The sequence below is a fragment of the Hippoglossus stenolepis genome, chromosome 21, assembly GCF_022539355.2.
Source record: "Hippoglossus stenolepis isolate QCI-W04-F060 chromosome 21, HSTE1.2, whole genome shotgun sequence".
Taxonomy (NCBI): Eukaryota; Metazoa; Chordata; class Actinopteri; order Pleuronectiformes; family Pleuronectidae; genus Hippoglossus; species Hippoglossus stenolepis.
This window is the reverse complement of record NC_061503.1, coordinates 15,876,585-15,893,042: the sequence shown is the minus strand read 5'-3', so window position 1 is coordinate 15,893,042 and position 16,458 is coordinate 15,876,585. Positions and strand designations below refer to the sequence as shown.

Below are 16,458 nucleotides of genomic sequence, written 5' to 3'. Positions count from 1 at the left end.
AGGAGCTGGATAATTACACATCAACCGAAACGCACGCTAAGCTTTTAATTGTTTCTTGTGTATACAATCAATTGACGTTCCCAATGGCCACTATTCGTTTTTTCAATATTTAGATGTTGCGCAAAGGACGGGAATAATTTTACTTCAGGTTTAATTATAGACGGGAATCATTTGACTGTGTGATAAATCAACAGCATCTCATGCAGTGCCTGTTCTCTAGCTGCCTGGTTGGTGTAGACTGTCAACTTGTCCTGTGCTAATGATGGTTGTAGCTTTATTTCTGAAACTGTAAAATTTACCTGCAGTCAATGAGCCGTGGCGAGTGAAGACCGGCGACAGAAACCCGAGGCCACCGCTGCTAAACAAAGAGCTGTGCACCTGTGTTAGGTGGAGCTCGATTCTTTCCACTGAACCGGTGGTTATTGTTGTTGCCATTGTCACGAACATGTTGTTGTGGCAACGCGCTGTTGTAGTGATCAATGTCACTTATATCGATGAGTCCCAGCTGCTGCTGCTACAGAGCGCTGGTCACGTTCTTGGGCCCTTAACAGTACAAATGCTAAGTGAGAAGCCGACAAGATGAACACTTCTCAAGATGTGCCAGGTTCATACAGACTTTTGGGGTATTGTTAGACAGATGTCGACGGTGGTATCTCTCGATTGCTTGAAGACTTTTGTCTACGTCGACATCATGTTTTCATTTGCATTCAAACACACATGCAACAGAAGCAAATCTTTCACTCTGACACGACTTGATGCTGATAATATGAACCGGTTCAATTTCATATAACCAATGTAATGTAATGTAATGTGGGTTAGTGCCAAAGAAAGCACGCTTCGCCTTTTTGATTTATTATGAATGAAACCCTGCTGCTTCTGCACCTGCATGTTTAACATCTCATAAGATGCTGTTTTGAAACGCAGACTCTCAGATCCATGGTTGCAAGAAACAAAACAAAGTTGGCACCTTTTAGAGGCAGATAAACAATAAGTACTGATTGAAGATTTATGCAAAGGAGCTTCACGCAGGTGTATTAGAGGAATTCACTCATGCAAGTAACTTCTACCAGCTGCGAACTGGTGTTTTTTCTTTTGTGCAGCTCAGTTAAAGTGAGAGTCCCTCCCTGCCGCTGCGGGGCGCTTTACCTGCTTTAATGGCGCGCTGGTCGCTAGGCGACGTCATGCGCCCCCGTATTTAACGAAGCGGCCGTGCATAGCTCGCCCTCCTTCCGTTCCCGCTCGTCTCCTGTGGGTCTTTGGGTTGGCGTGGACGAAGTAGTTTCGTTGCCGTGGCGGAGTTTGGTGGAACAGTCAGCAACTCACTCAATAGTGATGGCGACATGAAGCTTCACGAGGCATTGACGCTTTCCATCCAATTGGTTCACTCATGGGCCGAAGCTTCATGGTGCTTCATTTGCTCTACAGTGCCATCAATTGGACAATACATGTAAAACAGGCAGAGTGATTATATTGACACCATGGCTTTGGTGTGTGAAGCTTTGAATTGAATAAATGAATGAATGATGTTTGTGATGCCAATACATAAATTATGAACTTATTAATATGGTGTCTGTCTTTATGATACAATGGCGGGGTCAAAAGGTAAAGTGGAAACAAATTGGGCAGAGGGTTGTGATGTGAATGTGCTTGTGTTACTTGGTTTGTGTCTGTGCTTATGTTACTAGGGGCAACATGTAACACGTGAACTAGGGACAACATTTTATTTATTTTTATTTAAAAATTAAAAAAAATTACACAGTGCTGGGTTTCAGGCGGTTTCTTTTTTTTGCAAACAAACGCACAATAAAGTCCCAAGTCCACATACGTCATCAACCCAAGCCTCGATACGCGCTTCACAAAAATCTTCCTGGATTACTCGACACACGCTTCGAAGCCTCGACACGGAAGGACACGTCACTACCACTCAAACCCCCTTAGACACAGTGCGACCGACAGCTGGCGTGGGATCACTCCGCCGGGGACCTTCGGGGCGCAGTTGCGGGTCCGCTTGGTAAGTAACGTTGTCTGCCCGTCTCTCGCTTATTGTATCCCAGCTGATTGTTGTGCATGTTGTGCTACAGCTGGATTCAGCTACGGCTGTGGAGACTCTCACCCTCCGGGTTGCTGTGGCTGTACCTTGGCTTGACAGGGTACAGCTCTGAAGGAAGCGCGCCGCTTTTAAAGAATCGTTATCCCTCTTTCACTGCGGCTCTCCACGCGCAGTTGAGGTGAAGCGTGGAGTGACCACCTCGGGGGGACGCCTAACTTTTAGTAACATTCAATGACATTGTTGTTTATATTGGTTTGTATTTGGTTTATTTGTTGTGTTGTGTTGTTTTCACCAGCATTTGATTTAACACATTTATCTTTTTGTTGTTGGTCAGGTGCTGTGGGCCTGAGGCGGCGACCCAATCCCTGGTGGTGGCGTTTTCTTCACAACCCGTTTTGTTGGTTTGCAGTGTCACGGGTGGTTAGTTTAATAATCCTTCCCCTTTTCCTTTGGTTCTCGTCGCCGTGGTAAGTCCCAGCCCTGTCCCTGTGTTGATCTTGTCTGAAGTGTTTTATTTCATATGTTAATTTGTGTTCTGTTTGTTTGTTTCCATTTTGCTTTTTGTTGGTTTATGCATTCGAGTTTAATAAAGTTATTTTCTACGAGTAAAACACGTCTCATGCCCTGTGATATACACAAACCTGTGCTGTTGCATTACAGACATGTGCAGTCGCCCCATCCTGCACTCTGATTGCCTGGTGTTGTCACTGACTCATCTAGAGTCTGCATCATGTCATTATCCCCCCTTGAGTTGCATCTTTGAAGAGTTCACACTTTGCGATTGGCGTCCAGTGATCGAACGCAGATTTAGCTCTGATCTGGAGCGTTTGTCAGCGACTTCCAAAACTCGTCAGCGACTTGAAAGTCGGGCTAAAAACTCTGATGCGTGAACTAGGCTTTACTTGGATTGAATTATACACTGATACTTGGTCATTGATACTTTCCTGCATCTTGGGTAAAAGTTATTTATTATAAAGTTATGTAACTCTGTTTCATTCTGTTGTTTTATTGCTTTCAATGATTATAGCTTTTTATTGTAGTAAAGTTTGGCAGACAACCTATTTCCTCCTCTGGGGCAATTGAGACAGGTTTGATTGAACCTGGATTCCCAGTAGGAAATAATAATTGTATCATTCAGCAGGAACAGGAGCAGATAAAAGATATAATAGCTTTTATAAGCGGTTATCATCCAAAGCCTTGTCCTGGAGGACGCCATGCATTTCCTGATGGCCTCAAAGAAAGAAGAGATTGTCGTGTCAGAACCAATCCTCTGTTACTCACAAAAATTAAATAAGGTCAAATAACAGTAAATTGGGAAAGAGATGGTTCACGGTCCGAAAACACAAATCAAAGCATTTTATTCAACCGATCATTGCTAAATTCAGAGTTGGGATCAGCCTTTTTAACTAATGAATGAGTTACTCCACCAAGGAGGTCACAGTATGTCTGCATTTCTGTTTGTCTGTGAGCAGGATTATGCAAAAACTACTGAACGGATTTTATTGAAACCAACAAAGATTGATTACATTTGGGCCCGAACTAAAGGGTGGATCAAATCATTTGTATCAATGTCTTTGACATTGCATCTCTTTCTTTTATTTGACATTTTATCGATTTCCCATATAGAAATCCTTGTATTGTAATGTAAAGCACTTCTTTGAGAAACCTCCACTATGAACAATCACGTACTTCAGTGTTCCTGCTGGACTGGGTTTGTGTTCAAAAAATCTTAGGCAACACATTAGATCTGTCCTCCACACATAAATTCTTTAATTACACTTGGAACCTTTACGATACATGATCATTTGATTAGACACGGTCATTTTATTACATTACATATCATTTAGCTGACGCTTTTATCCAAAGCAACTTACAATAAGTGCATTCAACCATGAGGGTACAAACCCAGAACAACAAGAATCAAGAAAATGCAATTTCTTCAAAAAAGCATGGGATTGAATCAACGAATATAATCTGTTAGTACACCAAACAAGTGGTTTCAGCTTTATCATGCTGTATGTAAGTGCCCCCTAACCCTAATTTACTGATGTAAATCAAAATTACTGAAATTTTTTTGTTATAATCCAAATATGTTGATTAATTTTAAAATACCGATCATCACTGATCTCCCTAGACCAGAATTTTGGCGGTAAGCAAACTGAGCAACAGGGTCCCCAGCGGAGTCAACAGGCCTGGGGCAGAGCTTGTCTCCCTTGATATGCCGCCTGCAAGAGAAGAATCAGAATTTCAAAACATGAATGAAATCACACTCAAGCTCTTTGTCATCTCCAAGAATGCAACGTTATGAAAAGATAAGAGAGCTTTACCACTTGTTCTGTCCGTTAGGCTTAGGGGTCCTACTGACAGGTATGAAGTGTCATGGAAGTTTACGTCCCTCTCAACTCGCCTGTGGTGGCCCGGGTAGCAGTGCTGCAAAAAAGAACATGAGAAGCTTATGCTAATTCACCTGTTGACAATTGCTGCCATCTTGCGCAACATCAAAGAGCATCAAATAGCATCAATTAGCTAATTAAAACCAAACTTATCAGGAAAAGCTGACCCCTAACATTGCTGAGTAGGGGTTTATGACATATCCTTTAGCCAGCCACCATATATTTTTAATACAACTCACAGCTGTGCAGTTGTTGTTTCTCAGAAGACACAGGTGAACCCGGCAGTGCAGGTAAATGGAAGAAAAGTTGGAAAATGTGAACATCCTGAAGGAGAAACGAGCCACAGTGGAGTTGCCATTCTCAATCAGTTTTACTGTCCCATCCTCTTCATTAGGGCACCTGGAAGACAGGGAAGGTAACATTGTGAAAGAGAGAAATGGTAGACCAAGTGAAGAGAAGTACTTTTTCATATTTGGCAATCAAGAGTGAGATATCACTCTTAAGATGAAAGAGTTGCAATAGTTCCTTTACTCTGAACTGATGAGATCCCAGCGAACAGGGTAGGTCTCCTGGTTGACTGGCGTGGCCCAACAAGAGTCCAAAACAGTGGAGATCTGCCGCTGATCGACTCCTTCCGTGCGCACCGCCACATACAATCTCTGGTCTATTTCCATTTCAACATTCCTGTTGCTGGTGAAGGGGTGGCGGAAGCCAGCATCCTGGTAGGGGATCATCCTCATGTGATACTCCCCTTGGCCAGCTGGAAGCTTCTTCCTCACAATGCTATGAAGAAAACACATACTGACTTTAGAAGGAATCCATTGACAGGTATTTGTTGACTTCCAAGCTCAAGAGTCTTAATTGGAAATGCATTAAAAATTAACCTATTTATTAATTTAAATGGTGGGTGATGAGTGTGAGTAATTGTGAGTAATTACACAAGGTTTCCTTCCACTGTTTTATATAATTATTTTTGAAATACTTAACAATTGACACTCTAGTAACATCTTATACACCATGACAGACCTTGATGGACCAAAGCATGAAATCGAACAAATACAACATATAGAGGAAATGGGCTGGTTACTTCCTCTACAGGATTAATAATGCCCACATCCATAGACACAGCCTGAGTCAGAGGGTAGACACAGCAGAAGAGCAGATGGATGTTCCTTCATGTTGATTAGTCCATCATGAGGTCCACATCACCCTGGATGGTATTCTCATAGATGAAATGTCCATTGCTCTTCAAATTGAAATGACAAAACAGTATTAGCTGGTTTGGAAATAAATGATCTGAAATTATATTCTGTATGAACTGATCACGAGTGACTGCACCTTGAGGACCGTGCCGCAGTGACGCTCGTTGTTGTTGAAGTCGAACACCAGTCGTCCATTCTGAAGAGCACCTTTACAGGACTCCTCTTTGAGATGGAGGGCGTCGGAGTGGAAGCCAGCTTCAAAGAGCTGACAGCGGGACACGGACATGGTGCCCGCACTACTGACGCAAGAGATGGACGAGTCTATGAGAGAGAGAGTTAGAAATAAAAATGTGTCTCTTTAGTTTTTTAGAATTTCGTCTCGTTTTAGGCCACATGAGCTTTTATAATATGTGTATCTGTTCTGTAAGTGTCAGTAAGAATGCCTTTGTCAACAGTGTTTTAAGAGGCCTCACCGTAGCTCTCGTTATTGCGCCGATGGTGGTGTTCATCACAGAAGCAGCCGTAAACCCCGTCCTTCTGACCACACCACTCATACTCTGTGCAGTTCAGCTCTTCACACGGGTCGGATGTGGCTGTGGAAGTAGTGAGGAAAGGACAAGAGGAAAAGTTACGAAACGGAATAAGTCAAAGTAGTGCAAACGGCTCGCTCTATTAACCTATTGAGTTATTGTCTCATTTATCATCTTGGCTATCAATTAGTTAAGTTCAACTTTACCACATTGCAAAGCCGGACGCCACTCAGAGATGTTCAACCCCAAAACGGTGCAGGTTCTCTCATAGGCTGAGATGGCAGAGCACAGCATGCCATTGGCTGGAGTGTAGAGGCAGAGATCATAGACACAGGAAGTGAAGAATGGTTGGGGGTTAGAGTGTAAGTGGCAGTCGCTGAATGGGCCGCTGGTGTTGGTGATGATGCTGCACAGCTCAGTGTATTCTTCCCTATAGATGCAGTTGTTCAATCCATCATCGATCCTTTCATCAGTTGATCCACATCTAGAAAAGGCATCATACATATTTACTCTTGAAGAGACTGACTTTGCTTTATTTTTAAGCAACATTCTTCTCTCTCTGTAAGATTTCAACAATCCACTTATATGAGACTTGTAAACAATGTTTTAAATGTGTAGTGGTGAAACTGAGGAAGATACTATCTACTCTATGTAGAGAAAGTGTTTTAACTGACAATGATAATTCGGTGGTGGAATATCCTAAATAAGTTCTTTTCATAGCAGCTCACCCTGATTGGCTTGTCGGTGCCTTCCAGCTGTGTCCAAACTCATTGTCATTTTGTGCCAGTGTGCCATTGGGCAAGAATTTGTCATCTGCAGGATCATTGTTGAAATTTCCACACATCCCAGTGACTTTGTTTTGATGATTTTGGCCGATTCTGACCACTAAGGTACTGGTGCCGTCAAAATGGACCATCAGGTCATTGGCAACGACCACTATGTAGCTTCCCTGCCTCACAATGTGAGCTAGAGCTCCTCTGGGGGTTGGAAGAGAAACCACACTTCCATTTACCTGGAGGGAAGAGAGACAGACAAAAGGTGAAGAGGAACTTGTTCACACCAGACAGATACAGTGACATGTTCATTCTTAGAGTAATCACAGGCTTACCGTTACTCTCTTATTTGGTCCAATCCTCAGATTCACTCTCTCTGTTTGGTTTGAGAGGAATATATCCACTGCTGACACATATGACACGCGGTTGTTGCCACGGTGATTATTGGTGGCAGCTACTAGAAATTGGGTTCCACTGGTCCTGTTGCCAACACTCTCAGTGATGGTGTAAGAGCAAGTGCCCTGGAAATGAGCCAGTGCCCCATCAAAGGTGTAGTAATGTGGATCCCCCCACACGGTGCAAATGGCCATTGCACTGAAACAGCCCAGCTTTCCATTTCTGATGGCGCACTGTTGTGCAGGCGTGCAAGATACAGCAGAGCAGCGCAGGTCGTTTGGAGCATGACATTCACATCTCTGGGAGCAGCCGTCTGTCCAGAAGGACTCACCCGCCTGCAACATGGGAGGAGAGGAGACACATGAAAACTTCCAAAATTTAGCATTTTCTACAATAATAACACAAAAAACAGTGCTGAGAAGAATGGAAAATGTTATATAGCACACATTAGTTACTTATCTTGATTGATAGAATGAAGACTTTATGTTTATTATGTATGTATGTAGCAAATATGTATTCCTGGTTTAAATAATCTGATGACAGACCAGGCAACTTCACTTTTATTAAATGAAGATACAGTTTTTTGATAAGCATAGTGATGGGTGACAGACGCAGGAAGTGGACATCAGGATTCTGACATCTAAGAGAGCTGCTGAATAGCTCTTTACCAATGGTCAATGGCCATATGTACAAAGACTGACATATTTGCAGAATTTATCTGATAGGAACTATTCAATATTCTACTGTTCAATTTTCAAGCATATTGATAGAAATCTTGTTTTATTGTTCATTTGTATGACTTACATCATAGTAGAAGCCGTCATATTGGCAGCCACAGTTTTCCACTGGGACACACCTCGTCCCACTCCTGACGAACCCCTCATCACAGAAACATCCCTCAGAGCAAACCTGCTCACAGGTGGCATCAACGCTGCTGGCACAGGTGTGGCCACAGTCGGTACCACACAGCTCATAATGGCTGTTGACTGGACAGCTAAGTCCTTAATAATTCAGGAAAGAAAAGGTGGCTATTAGATGGTTATCGTAGATTTAAAAAATCTAAATACAGTAGTTCAGTCAGTTTGCTAGTGATGCATGAACGGCTTGACTCACTGCAGGTGGTGTTCTGTCTCCAAGGGTAGATTCGAACATTGGCAGACTGACAGGCACTGACATAAGCTTGAATGGCCCTGCACACAAGATCTTGACCATTTCCCGACACACAAACGTCAAACACACAGTCGTTGAAATATGGCGCCGGGTTCACTTCCTCGTGGCAGAAGCTGAAGGGGCCGTCAGCTGCTTGAATCACTTCACACTGAGCTCTAGCAGGGCGCTCATCGGCACACCGAGGGCAGGAGGAACCACAGCCATCGCTGCAGGTGTAGTTTCCTGCCACCTTCCAAGATGTTCCAAACTCACCTGGAGTGGGGACTATTGCTCCAGATGGGGTGCGGAAGTCATCACTGTGATTTCCATTGAAGTTTCCACAAAGTCCACATGTTTTTCCTCTATAAGGATGATAATTAATTGGGAAAATTCAGTGCCATTAACCCGGTAAAATCAATCAATCAAACATTACTTGTGTTGCCCCTTTAATGTACAGTAGGTTAGTGCAATACAAAGACAAAGACTTGAACTATTTACAACTAAAACACTACTGTGAAAGTTGTTAGTGATTTAAACTCTGAATTGCAAATACCTGTAATGTGATGGCACCGAGATGTACACTGTGCTCCATCCATCGTATGAGACGCTGAGGCCAAAATCAGCATTGATAAATGTGCGTGATCCACTTGCAAAGATTGACACATTTCCACTCAACAGAATTGGCAGATTGTTAATTATTCCGTTAACCTAAAACATTGGAGGAAAAAATTGCAAGAATAAGCTAAATATATATATTGTTTTACTTAAAATTAGTTGGATATTTGTGACCTAGATTCAGTTGCCAGTATTCTATGGTTATCAAACTACTGTATGCAAAGGCAACATTTGTGAATTACCTCAAAATGATCTTAAATGTTTCTACTGAGATTATGTGTTACCAGTTACACAACTTTGCAAATGCCAATGTGTTTGCAGTAAGACAGAGCCCAAACTCTGGGGCCTCAAAAACTGATAATAATCTTTCAAACATTGTTCAACTCACCTCTACCACACCTCTGTTGTGCCTGGACACACGCAGTCGGTAACCCAATACATTCACAAAAACCTCAGCTGTGATTGAAACTGTCCTCCCATTCCACGGCTCATTCTTAGCCTCCACTGAAAATTGAACTCCATCAGTGTCATTACAGAGGGTTGCAAGAACATATCGGCAGGTTCCCTGGAAGTCAAAGGCCTTGCGATCAAATGTGAGGTAATGGGGGTCTCCAGAGGCAGAGCAGGTGCCATGAGGGTTGGGATGGCAGCCAAACTCTCACCCCTTCAATTACACACTGGTGAAAACTCCCTGTGGACCACAGGAGCTGGGACTACAGTGCATCAACCCAGTTGTGCCATTACAGGAACACGAGCCTGACATTCTTCACTGTCCCAGAGAACTGTTCTCCACCTTGGCCGATAGCTGGCCCATTGTGATGGCATCCGCAGGATGCTGGTGGCACACACTGGTTGCCATTGAGGACAAAAAACCATCATCACACTGGCAACCTCCTGGCACACAGTGTCACAGGTGAATGGGAAAGAGAGGCTGGGGCAAGTGGAAGGACAAGCGGTTTCACAAAGTTCATAGCGGCTGTTTCGAGGGCAGGTTTGATCTAGAGGATAACAAACAGGTTGAAAAGGTCATTACATTGTTTTATACCATATTTAAAGTTAACACAACAGGAGGAAAGTGCTTACCAGCCCGCTGCATTCCTCCAGTGTGGCAAGGCGACGCCTCTTCTGCTGACAAATCAGTGCATAATCCCGTAGGACTCACAAAGTGGATGCATCACTAGAGCCTCCCCAGGATCTCCATGCACACTTCCACATGCGGCCTTGGGTCTAACATGGCTCAACACTAAAAACGGCCCCCTCTCTTGAGCCAATGATTCCACAGTACTCACTGGAGTTGTAATTTGTTGGAGAATTACGATTTACACTTTCTACACAGTGCAGCGAGGAGCCGCCTCGCCAGCTGTCTCCAAAGACCTGAGAGCTGTTGACCGGAATGCCATTGGGTGTGCGGAAGTCGCCATGTGAGTGACCATTGTAGTTACCACAGAGTCCACCCAGGGAACCGCGAGACACCAGGTGCAGTGACACGCAGAAAGTGAGGCCAGACTGTCTGCACGGTCACACCAAAGGACGTGCGAATGATGATACTGTGAATGCTGCTGTGGTAGATTTGGATTCGGTTGGATGCTGAGCTGAAAGGTAGTCTGATCCGCTGACCGTCCACCTAGAGAGCCATTTAAACAGCCAGAGTCAGACATGCTTGGAAATAAGATGTTCATTAAAAAAATCCAAAATGTATGTATTTGTTTGGACCTTCGTCCTTTCGTGTTTCTTTTGTCTTCAGTTTTTGTAATATCCTTAATTATCTTACCTGAACCGTGCTGCTGTTGGCCATCTCAATGGAGACTTGTGTTCCCTCTGCCTCAAACTTTAGCAACCTGGCAAATCCGTGGTGGCCTCTGGGTACTTTTTCTGCTGTCACCACAAAGTGGGTGTGAGCAGACAATCCCATCACTTTGGCAAGAGCTAAACACACCCAGATACTGGTACATCAGTCCATCAAATGTTTGATATGACCTGGTCCTTGTCGAGTATGCTGTATAGCTGTTAGGTCTACAATTTTTCTCCTCCTCCACCCTGCAGACCTTAAGTGGACTACAACTATGGAATAAGTCATGCGGCTAAAACTGCAGCTAACGTCTTCCACAGTTATTGTCATCATCAGCTCTGTCCAGAGTTTGTAGTAACGATCCTCAAAGCTGCAGCCACACTGAGCATGAGGGACACAGACCCCAGCACTGAGGATGTAGCCTGAATTGCAGATGCAGCTCTCCTGGGCAGGAGAGAGGGCAGGTTGTGGGTGGAATTGGGATTGACACAGGTAGCTGGACACCCTGTGCCTTGGGACTAAAGTGGCTGTTGGCTGGGCAGGGGATTTCTAGACAAAACATAAAAATAGATATTGACCTCATGAAAATGTTGAAATGAAGTTTTAACATAATGTTAAATAAGTGACAGACATACCACAGAATCCTGATCTCCCAGCTTGGCAGCAGCTGGATACCACATTCTGCTGACACTGACTTGCGAAACATGTAGTGCTTGATACAGAATGGGCTGGGTACCTCTCCTCCTAAGGCCAGAGATCATACACACAATTGTCCACAAAGGTCTGTGGGGGAAATGCTGATGGCAGGCGGCAAAAGGTCCAGGCCGTCTCTGGAGGATACCACAGTGGTCTGCATTGCTGTATAAAGCTGTCTGCTGTGCAGTACAGTCAGCACAGTCCAGGCCTCTGCATCGGATCCCACATCCGCGCTCATCATCTCCTGGTGCTTTCCAACTCTGGGCGAATACCACATCAGAGCTCACAATGGCACCTTGGCGGGTTTTAAAGTCATCCCTGGGGTTGTTATTGAGGCTCCACATAAGCCACAGGTTGCATTTGCAAGTGGGGTACGGGCTTGAACTGGACATAATGATATGCGCCGTAAGAAACCACCAAGCCAAAGTTAGTACTGATGACTGTAGAGAAACCTGACTGCAACCTGGACAGAAATCCATTGCTCAGGAGAATGGAATAGCAGCATAACTTCCATTGACTCAGCACAGAAACAGGCAAAGACATCATTGTTAATACAGAATACATAAAAATAATATACAAAGAGGCGGTAGGCTTGCTGTGAGTTGATGCTTACCCAGCCTCACCACGGTCCTTTGACGAGCCTGATAGTTCTCCCATTGTCGCCTAACACTTCACCAGTCGTAACTAAGAGACTCGTGTACTGCCACGGTTCTCCTTGCCCTCTACCTCGAGTAGTACGCAGCCCACGCACTGCTACTTGTGCCTCAGAGAACATAGGCAGGCACCTTGAAAGCAGCACTCTGCCATCGAAGGTGTAATGTGGATCACCACTAACGCAAAATTTCTGCAAATCTGGCCTGGCAGGAGAACTTAAATGAAGCACGACGACAGATTTGCAGTGGAGCACAGGCCAATGAAACACTGCAGGCCTGCTCTGGGCAGGTACTTCTGTGCGAGGTTCCATCACCTGTAACGAGTCTCCAACCTGTACAGGACTCCCTTTTGAGAGAAATAAAAATAAATGGTTTGAAAAAGGCTGAGGCTTCTGTTACTATTTAACCATTTAACTTTTTGGGGGCATTTTTGCCTTTAATTTCAGAGCAAACAGTAGAGTGGTGACACAAAAGAATGAGAAAGGATGAATGGTCTAAAACAATTTGACTAACAGAAATACTTAAGTGTCCGCATAAATTCATCTTGACAAATCACCACATTCCCCGTGTAATAGCCATCAGCTTTGTGCAGCATATAAAACCTTAATCAATGGCTTATTTGTTGATCACATATCCACATTACATTAAATAAGTATCCCCCTCTGGTTCTGGTCTTACCATTAAAAGTGCAGCCTCTTCGTCCATGGTCTGTCCGGAAAGCCCAGCGACCGGGTACGTTGACGTTGCTGCTCAGACTGAAAACTGTTGCATTTCCACTGAATGATCCTGGGATGGTGAGATGGTGAGGAGAATGGGCCGTGTCATATCCAGCCTGGAAACACATGTTGCAAAGACACAATGAAATGTTTGTTTTCTTTCTATTTCTTCACTGCCATTACTGCAAGAACAGCATGGAAACTTAAAAACATGTTTTGCAGTTGTTTTTATTTGTAAGCACTAACCTGTACAATGCGGCTTGTTGCTGCTATTTGACCGTAGTTCATCAACACAAATGAGTAACTGCCACCAGAGATCAAGACTGCTTGCACTGTTGTTCGCTGTAAAAAATGAGTTGTTTTTACAAATAGTAATTGATAGAACACACATTCACAACAAAATCAAGTATTTCCCCAATAAAAAACAGCTGACTTACTGTGCCACTTCTTGGATAGTAGGCCACCTCATACCATGTAGCAACAAAGACCCAGTTGGCATTCGCAGTGATGGGAAGTAGGTATTAATGTCCCGTGTAGTCGTTGGAGGACACTGCCACTGTATATTGCTGTAGTAGATCTGACCATTTCAAGTTATCCAAATCTGTCCAGAATGGATAAGAAAATCTCTGGATCCACGTGAGTGGAAACCGTTGAGGTGAGTAACTATACCATGCAGCATTAAAGGTCAGGTGTCCACGGGGTTCACCTGGAAACACATAAACAGTATTTAATAATAAAGATTTAGTGGGACGATCACAGACAAATCATAGAAATATCAACATATTTATAACATAAATGATGCAAAATGTTTTATGTTTATGTTTCACTACATGCTATTTGCTTCTCCAAACCATTTTGTCTTTTTATCTTTACAACTAAGATCTTGAATTTGAAGGGATTGTCTAACCAGTGGATGCAAATGGGATTTGTCCGCATAGAATACAAGAAGAAAATCAAATACAACAAAAACAATTTTTTACATACATAGATCTGATTATGTGACTGTCCAAAGTAAACAAAAGCTCGTTGCAGGGGAATTCGAGGTGAACTTCCATCATCTGATCGAGAGCTTGTTCTTCCATTAATTGGGTAAAGGGGTCCTGTGTAAAGAATGAAAGAAGTGACATTAAAAAATAGAACAACCATATTGGTGTTATAACAAAACATTGGCCCAGATATGCACCACTATAAGCACAATGTCAGCTTCACACTTTTTGCAAAACAATACACACAGTGATTTGCAAAACACTAAACACACTTGTATACATTAGACACAGAAGTATATCATGATGTCACTTCCTTGCAATTCAGAAGCACTGACTGTCAAATTACCCCCCCCTATGAACCAATTGGTTCAACACAGCCATCAGGTGCGCAAACACATGATTGCTTAATTGTAAACACACCAATCAGGTTTAAGCACTATAAAAATGCAGCAGGTGAGTTCACCTGTCTTCAACCAAAATGGAAGGAGTCAGAAGAGGAAGAAGAGTGAGGGTGAGAGGGGGATTCCACGGAGAAGGAGAAGGAGGAAGAGGAAGAAGAGTGAGGGTGAAAGGGGGAATCCACAGAGGAGGAGAAGGAGGAAGAGGAAGAGGCGGAGGCCGTGCCAGAGGTAGAGGAAAAGGAAGAGGAAAAGGAAGAGGAAGAGGAAGAGGAAGAGGAAGACATGAAGCAGGAGGAGAACGTGCTCAAAGAAGAAGAGGACCAAATTTATCAAATGAAATTCGCGCAACACTAGTTGACCATGTCGTGAACCACGGATTGACCTGAGGGAGGCTGGACTAAGAGTTCAGCCAAATCTTAGCAGATATACAGTGAAATCTGTCATTGTAACTCTCCATGTTGACATGTTGACTGATTTGGGTATATGGAGAGAAATAAATTATAATTTCATCAGTCTGCGGCATTGGTCTTGTGTAGTGTTTGGTGAATTTATTGTATATTTGCACTTTCTCTGTGTACTTCACTTACAGTACTCTAATCACTGAGAAGTAGAATTGCTAAAAGTGTTTTAGGTTAGCAACAGCAGTATGTGTAACTGTTCAAACAGAATTAAGTCATATGAAACGTGTGTGTTTCATATGGGTAACAAAATATGGTTTTGATAAATTAGTGTATAGTTTTTACAAGAGTGTTTAATTTTGCAAAGGATCTGAGGTGTTCTGCTAATTGTGTGTAGTGTTTTGAAACACCGGGCCCTGTTTTAAAAATCGTGCTTAAGCAATCGAGAAAAACAACAGTAAATACAACAACAAATGTGTATCTCGTTCACCTTGACCTCGGATAAATCAGGTCCAAAAGTTTACAAAGGCAAACAAATACAAAGAGCTTATTAAAACTTCAACTTACTTGTAAGTTCCACCGAAGCTATGAAAGAAAACGTATAGATATAATTAGAAAAATACAGAGACTTTTAACGTCAATCAACAAAGATCAATCAATTAATTTATGTAAATGCATCAAGAGAAATAAAGGGGAATTTTATTTAAAGAAAATACTTACTCATCATCCCCAAAAGTAGCAGAGGCCACAGGATTTGACGTGCCATTTTTGAAAGTTCAGAAATCAAACCTGCTGATCAAAAATGTTGCGTCAAAATTCAAGGAGGGAAAAAAAAACTAAAAACTAAACTAGGAATCACACAGGAAGCACAGAACCCCACAGGAATGCAAAATCCTGTATATTTGTATTTATGAAGTGCAAAAACAGTGTCTCTGTTATATTCTGCTCACTGGCTATAGCAGGAATGATCCCCTATGTGACTGAGGTAATAATGGTATTAAACAATAAACTGGCAATGTTAGAAGATGATAAACATAATATTGTTTCATGAGATAAAATTTATTGTCATTACAGTTAAAAGTCTACAGATGGAAATACAGTTTTAAGCAAAATACCATCATGCAACATCGCGCTTGTGAAATAATGTTTCAATCTTACAAAATGAATGCATTACCTGTGCACTGTTTGCTGTTCTGTCACCTCTCATCAATGTCACACAGCTGGAAGTGTCCAGCCTTTATACAATGAAAGCTCCAGGAAGTTGTGGTTTGACCTGTTTGCAGGGAAATTCTCGTTGCTTCCTCATAACAGAGATTGATGCAGATAAACTGCAGAAACCGAGAGGGGAAGTTCCATATAATTATAGTTTATATAATTATTATAAAATTCAGTTTTTAATTATTATCATACTTTTACGGCAAACTGTGCAAAGTCATTACAAAATACCAAAAAGCAAAACATGAACTTGAGTTCAGCAACTCTGTGTTAACATCTGAGAATATGCCCTTTTGTTATCTTCATAATTATCTCGTAAAGGTTTGGTGTGTTTAGATAAAAAAAATAATTACGATAGTTTTGTTTTTGTTTAATCTTTTGAGATGCAGATTAATGTAATTTATTTTTGAAAAACTAAAATTTAAAAAAAAGAAATTTCAACTTTCCTGAATCTAATTCTTTAATACTGTGGATAATGTGCAGAACGTGAAGAGTT

The 16,458-nt window shown here is 42.5% G+C and overlaps 1 pseudogene; it reads right to left on the bottom strand.

Annotated features, from left to right (window-relative positions):
* Positions 1-3,796: 3,796 nt before the first annotated feature.
* On the bottom strand, positions 3,797-15,981 carry LOC124851219 (annotated as a pseudogene).
* Between the last annotated feature and the right edge of the window lie 477 nt (positions 15,982-16,458).